The sequence below is a fragment of the Rhinichthys klamathensis genome, unplaced genomic scaffold (genome assembly GCF_029890125.1).
Source record: "Rhinichthys klamathensis goyatoka isolate OS25496 unplaced genomic scaffold, OSU_Roscu_1.1 h1tg000819l_1, whole genome shotgun sequence".
Lineage (NCBI taxonomy): Eukaryota > Metazoa > Chordata > Actinopteri > Cypriniformes > Leuciscidae > Rhinichthys > Rhinichthys klamathensis.
Window position 1 is genome coordinate 395,042 of NW_026607205.1, and position 6,822 is coordinate 401,863.

General features: G+C 39.5%; 1 long non-coding RNA gene across 1 annotated transcript; it reads right to left on the reverse strand.

Moving 5' to 3' along the window:
• Window positions 1–597: 597 nt before the first annotated feature.
• LOC130078126 (uncharacterized) lies at window positions 598–6,331 on the reverse strand. The gene is made up of 3 exons (XR_008805891.1): window positions 6,173–6,331; window positions 3,151–3,189; window positions 598–640 (listed from the first exon to the last, which is right to left on the reverse strand). It is a non-coding gene; the product is annotated as an uncharacterized LOC130078126 (long non-coding RNA).
• Between the last annotated feature and the right edge of the window lie 491 nt (window positions 6,332–6,822).

Consider the following 6,822-nt stretch of genomic DNA (forward strand, 5'->3'; position numbering starts at 1 on the left):
TGGTTGTAATTCAAGAATGCTTTGGAATATAGACGTAAGATTGGTCTTGTTTTAAAGAAGACATTTGGCAGATTTTTGTAGAAGTGAAATAAATTAAGAAAGTGAAACAGAAAAAAAGTTATAGAAGTTTGAGTTTGTGAAAATGTACAATGTAAAAAATTTAATTATTCATATTTTATATAAAATATATATTTTCAAAACCTGGGCGACTCTAAAACTGCAAAAAAAAATCAAAGCCAAAAATCTGAACAAGTTGTGTTTCAAATTTTAGGTTGATATCTCAAAAAATGAGCTTTCAGTAAGATTTTGTTTGGGCGCAGTGCCATACTTTTTCACTAGATGACAACCAGACTCCATTACTGCCCATATAAGGGCGCCTCCATTGATGATATGAACCATTATTTTCACAATTTTCATACAATTTATGAAGTAGACATCCTATTCAGAAGTAATATGAGAAGTTTGGCAGATTTTGATATGAATTCAACCTCTAAGAAACACATAAAAAGAACACGCATGTGCGTTTTAGCTCCCTACCACATCATATAATTTTTTTCTCTATATTAAAAAAAAAATTCAGACCTTTTTTTCTAAAATATGGAGAATATCTTGCTGCTTAGATTATTAGAACTGCTGCTTTCTAAGAGAAAAGAGAAAAACATTCTCAGAAGTATAACACAAACAAAGATCAAAATAACAGATTTGTGCATCACTTCTTCAGTTATAACTCTATTTGGTCGCCTCTCGAGGGAACTCAACACTGCGTCAGCTGCTCATGCTATGGGGATCATCCATGGAAACCAGTGTCTGAAGCGTGTGTGTGTAATCGCACCAGTCTTATAAAGATAAGAGCTTGCTGGATTCTCTCTCGAGGGATGAGATGCAAGTATTTGCACAGAGGGAAATCTGCTGAAAGCGTTTTATTGTGATTCATTCGCTGTGTGTCGCTCGCTGTCTTGAGAGATGAGAGTCGAGCGTCTGCCCCTCACGGTTTGGGTATCAATAGTGGAGATTGTGCAGAGCATGAGGAAGAGTTCGATGAGATTATTCTTTTATTTGGTCTTCTCATGTTTGCTCCATTGCTCTCAAGTCCCTTTTTTAGATCTGGAAGCTTGCTCTGCGAATTCTTCCAATTAAATATCGATATTAATTAAGCATCAATGCTCTCGTGTCGGCTCAGGAAGTCTGTGGCTCTGAGGCCAGTTCCACCCTAAGATGATATCATGTGGTGTGTGTAGTTCTTGGTAATTAGATGTGCAGAGAAAGTTGAGGCGGATGCTTTTAATAATCCAGCTCTTCTGCTGCCACACAGAAGTCTTAGATCTCCACATTGAGGAGTCACAGTCAAATATTCGCATGTGGAAAGGCTGTGTGAGTATTGTTGCTTGTGAATATCTCTCTCCTGGCATTGCGTCCTCTTTGGAGGCTCTCGTCTTGCCAATGGAAGTAGAGCAAGTGCATTTGACAGATGCGTTGAGGAAGCTCTGCTCTCACAGCTCGTTTCTGAAGCGATGACAGTCGAGTGTGTGTGAAGCTGAAGCTGCTCAGTGGCTTCGATTGTGAGATTGTGGGTGGGTATGTGAATGTGAATGTGTTTTTTAAAAGCTGATGTTTCTATATCACTTCCATCAGGTGTTTGTGTAAACATAGTCACTATATTTGCACACCCAGCCCTAAGTGGACTACGCCCACTGTTGCCCCTCCATGATGTGCTAGCGCAGTATAGCACACTTCCTTAGCGAACTTGTGGCGATAATATCGTCACCTGACAGATATGCTTATGAGTGTAGAACTACACAGGGGAGGTTGAATGTGGTTTATGTCCACTCTTCACTTGTTGTCCTCCCCAATTTAAAAAAAAGTTGGGCCTTAAAGGTGCTGTATGTAACTTTTACTCTACTAAAGCATAAAAATACCATAATATGTTTGCATGTATTGAGGAAACATGCTGAGTTCACACACTCGTTTCTCTGAAAAACACTTGTGTTCCATGTTAGAATGTCGGTTGTTGTTTTGGTGTGTGTGATCTCGCCCACTGACAGTTCACACACTAGTGTTTCGACACCACGGGGTGTCAGTTGTTAGGAAACACAGCGTATTTGCACTAGGCTTGCCGCGATAGACGGTGTTGACGGTGTTACCGGTTTTAAGCCCCATCACCGGTGACATCACTTTCCCACCGTGACACCGCGATGTCTTGACTTTTTTAAAGTATTCGTTTTTGCTAAAATATTTATTTGAATTAATTAAAAATAATAATGATCAATTATTTAGTTCAGAAGAGAGCATACATTATAATTAAAAACTGAACTGCGCAGTGCGTGCCAAGAGCCAGTCACGTCACAGATCAGCAAGCATCAGGAGTCCATTTAGCACGTGTGGAGATGAGAACGAGTCAAATTACAGAAAAGCAAGATAATGGCGGAATGTGTCATTTATTTAGGCCTGTTTTATTTTCTTATTCGTTAATAAACGTTTTATTGTTCTTATTTGTTTGGGCCCACAGTTTGACGATTTTCAGCCTATGCATGGGGTTATTTTTATTCGTTCGTTATGCTAATAAAAGTTCTGTCTATAAATAAAAGTTTTATTATCAGCGAGCCGAGTTGTTGTTTTTTTGTCCATTCAAGCAATTTACGCTTATTTCGAAAGTGAAAGTATAACGCGGACGCATTTAAAAGCTATTTAACCCCCCCGTCCCGCCCCCCACGGTGACACCGGGATTACCGGTGTTGTGACACGTCGATTAACCGGTGGGAAATTTTCCTCACCGCGGCAACCCTAATTTGCACCATTGCAGCCAGCAAGCAAACTGGGTCAGAGATTGCAGATTGCACACAACCTAAAAAGCCTCAGTATCAATCTAAAAATCTCTATGAACGAGAGTATATTAAATCAACTCATCATCTTACAGTGTAAATCTCCTCGGCTTTCATTGTCAATTGCACTCGTTCTTGTTGCGTGTCCTCATGGCGTGAGCTAGCTCGACCTGAACTCACCACCTCTCTTCTGTCCACACACACACACACACACACACACACACTGGGTTCCACATAGGGATAGTAACTAACACAGCGTTGAGTTCCCTTTAAAAGGAGCCAGTGGAACATGCGTAACCCTTAGACGTTTCTGTATGTGTAAATCTCTCACCTTGTTTGAGACTCTTCTGAAACTCTGCAATGTCAGAAACTGGGAATGAAAAACAGAAAAATCTGATTATAGCCTTCGTGTGTAGCTCAAACAGCAGAGCGTGTGATGGATTCGATTCCTCAGAACTGATTCATGAATCAGTGTCACTTTAGTTGAAAGCATCCGCCAAATACATGCAGTTGTGGAAAGTAATTTTACATACACTTTACAGATTAGACAAAATGTGCAGAAATTAACACATTTACAAAAACATATATATTGTATGATGTTTTAATTCTGTCTTGCCCTGAATAAGCATAACAGACTTGAAATGTATTTCACATAACAGAGGTTTACATACGGTCCTCAACACAGAATAATAACTATGACTATGTAAACTTATGACCACATCTGTAAATACATTGGTAACACTTTAGAATACTGTTCCAACATTAATAAATAACTACACAGGAACAAATGACCAATACAATATTAACATTCTAGAAACTACTATTAACTAACAAAAAATGATTAATGATTTAGAAATGGCACGCAGCTGAATGATAGTTCACTATTAGCTAATCAGAGGTGTTGTGCAAGTTACTTCCAAACTGTACATTATAGATTACTTGTTACTGTTATTTAAAAGTAATTATTTACCTTACAATATTACTGTCTCAGAATTGTAATGTGTTACATTACTCCTGTATTACTTTTGAGTTGCTTTCACCAAAATAACTATACAGAAGTAGAACTTAACATTCTTAAAAGACAAAATGTACTCCAGAGCATTTTACATCCAAGGCGATATGATGTAGCATAATGACTGTGGGCTAGCAGGCTACTAACAACATAGCTTGTTTTTTTAAATTGCTAGTGCTATTTCGCGACGTCGCTTCTTTCGGTTTTAGACAAAGGTTGCATTTGACTATTAGGTTCTTCTTGTCCTTATCTCTGACAAACTCGATGTAATGCGCATATGTCCATCTGGCGAATGTACAGTCTTCTTCTGCCATCTTCACCATCAGCCGCTCTTCCACTGACCAGCGCGAGAGGTCGAGATCATGCCTCGCTCTCCTGTAAACACGCCCTAAACACGCCTTCACTGGACTAGGTCACACAATACCAGCAAGAGCGAGATGAATGAAATAAATCGCTATACAAACATATCAGAAGCTGTCATTTAGTCTTTATATACAAACTTTGACACCACACGTGGCTATTGACTGACCACGAACTTGTAATAACTTACATTTTTCATTCGTTACTGTCTCACAATCTTGCTGTTTTCTTTCTTTTTTCTTTTTTTTTTTTACAATTACATTTTGGGCTAAAAGTGTGTTGTAACGCAAGCGTTACTGAACATGTACCGAGTAAAATATTACTGAAAATTGATTAGTAATGCCTTATGCCGCGTTCACACTGAATGCGAATTGAGCGTCAAATTCACTTCTACCGCGTCTAGTTAGACGCTTGAACATTTTGAATCCACTCGAGTGGATTATAAAGCGAGCGTTTGAAGCGAAATTGACGCACGAATGAGGCGAATCCGCTTCTTGTGGGAGGGGCCAGTGCTGTGCGGTTCTGTTTGCAAGATGGCTGATGTTGATCGAGCATTCATCGAGAGAGTCACCGCTCTGTGTTTGCTCTGGAGAGCAGAACAGTGGCGTATGGATCGTCGTCGCCGTACTCGGGTCCACCGGACTCTCCGGAGGCGTTCCCAGTCTGGCGAGTTTCACCACTCGCTCCAGGAGCTGCGCCTGGATGACGGCCGCTGTCAGCGGTGCTTCCGCCTGTCCCGTGCCCAGCTTGATGACCTGTTGTCCCGCATCAGAGCGAGGATCCCAGCGGGCGCTCTATCCCAGCTGCGTTTATCACCTCTCTGCACGTGACAGCAGCAAGCAGGCTCCTGATTGGTTAACGCGGGGCGAACAGGCGCCAAAGTTCAGATTTTTCAACTTGGGCGTCAGACGCGAATTTGCTGGAATTGAAAACGCGTGAATGAACAAAAGGCACCAAATAAAATCACTCATGCGTAACACGCCAGACGCTCAATTCGCCTCTTTCAATTCGTCAAGACTAGACGCGCGAATGAGGCGAAATCGCGTCCATCTCGCCGCAGGACCTCCAGACACGTGTCAACGCATCTTTACATTGACTTAACAGGGAAATAACGTGCTCTAGACGCTCTATTCGCGTTCGGTGTGAAAGCATTACACTACTGTGTTACAGCAAAAAGTCATACGTTACTGTAATGCATTACTTTTGTAACGCGTTACTCCCAACACTGCTACTACCACTTTTTTCGTTAAAATGTTAATATATATATATACAAGGCAAACTATAACATTTTGTCAATAAAATACAATTATTATTCATGTAAAATAATGCCATTTTTAATAATTAAAAATAAACACATTTTTGAGTTTGACAACAAACAAACAAAACACAGCTGTACAGCATATAGTTCAAAACATAATAATAATTAATCATTTCTGAACATAGTCTTTATTCACCCTTTTGTCATGGTTTCTCAATAGAATTCATAAAAGTATAGAATAGAATATCACAGTTCTAATAGGGGCTCATAGTAACGCAGTGTGACAACATGCCCCGCCTGAGCAAATGGGGTTTAAACCCTGGTAGTGTCTTCTGCTAATTAGCGAAGCATTAAAGAACCATATCAACTGTTAAATAATAGATAAGATTAAAATAATATCATATTTGTCTTATTTTAAATAAACACAAAAAACAGAAATGAAAAATTAACTTGATTAATTAAGAAATTCAATTTTGCTATGCGGTTAAATAAATGTTCAGTTATATCTTCCAAATATTTTTTAATTTTGCCTCAATTTTTCTCGATATAGTGTTGATATGGCAACTAAATACACTAAGTTTCGTCATGTGGCGTGTGTGGAAAGTATTATAATATTGTGTTACTCTTTTGTTCCAGTGCCGTTAATGACAGAACAGTAGGCTGGTGCTTTTCATATAAAGTTTATGTACAGTGAATGAAAAGGCACAGTTTAGAAATACTCACAGTTTGGTTTGCCACCATTAATGCTGTTTTCTCTGACTAGTCTCGGCGTCTTTTTCGGCTCATTAGATTGTAACTTTGTGTCCTTTTTGTTCACCATTTTCCACTCGTCACGTTTAATTATCCTGCAGTTTGTGATGCTTCATATGTTCTCCAGTGCATTCATTTACACTCTGCCTTTGTATAATCTGTTTAAAAAGATGAAAATGCAATTAATATTGTTGTGCTGTATACAGGTCTACTGTACAGTAGCGATACATTTCAGTTTCACTGTAATACGAACATAAATGCCCATATTTAAATATATTAATTAATAAACATCTCTTTACTTAATAATTAAAGACAAAGTGCTATATTCACCTTGTGATGAGCTGAGATCTCCAGCGCAGATCTGACATCTCTGTGGCTGTTGCTATGAATGAAGTGCTTTATGCTTTACGTCACGGACGGTCCGCCCACTGTGGGCGTCACGGAATTTCCTACATCACACGCGTTCGGTGACGGTGAGCGTCACGGGATTTACATCGTCGTGTAGGCAACAACAACAACAACAACACATGCGCAAGGTTTAATATCTGTTTTTTCCACTGTTCAATGTAAAGAACACCATGGGGAGTGCGGGGCTAAGTAAGGGATAATCCTCCGCTTCGCAT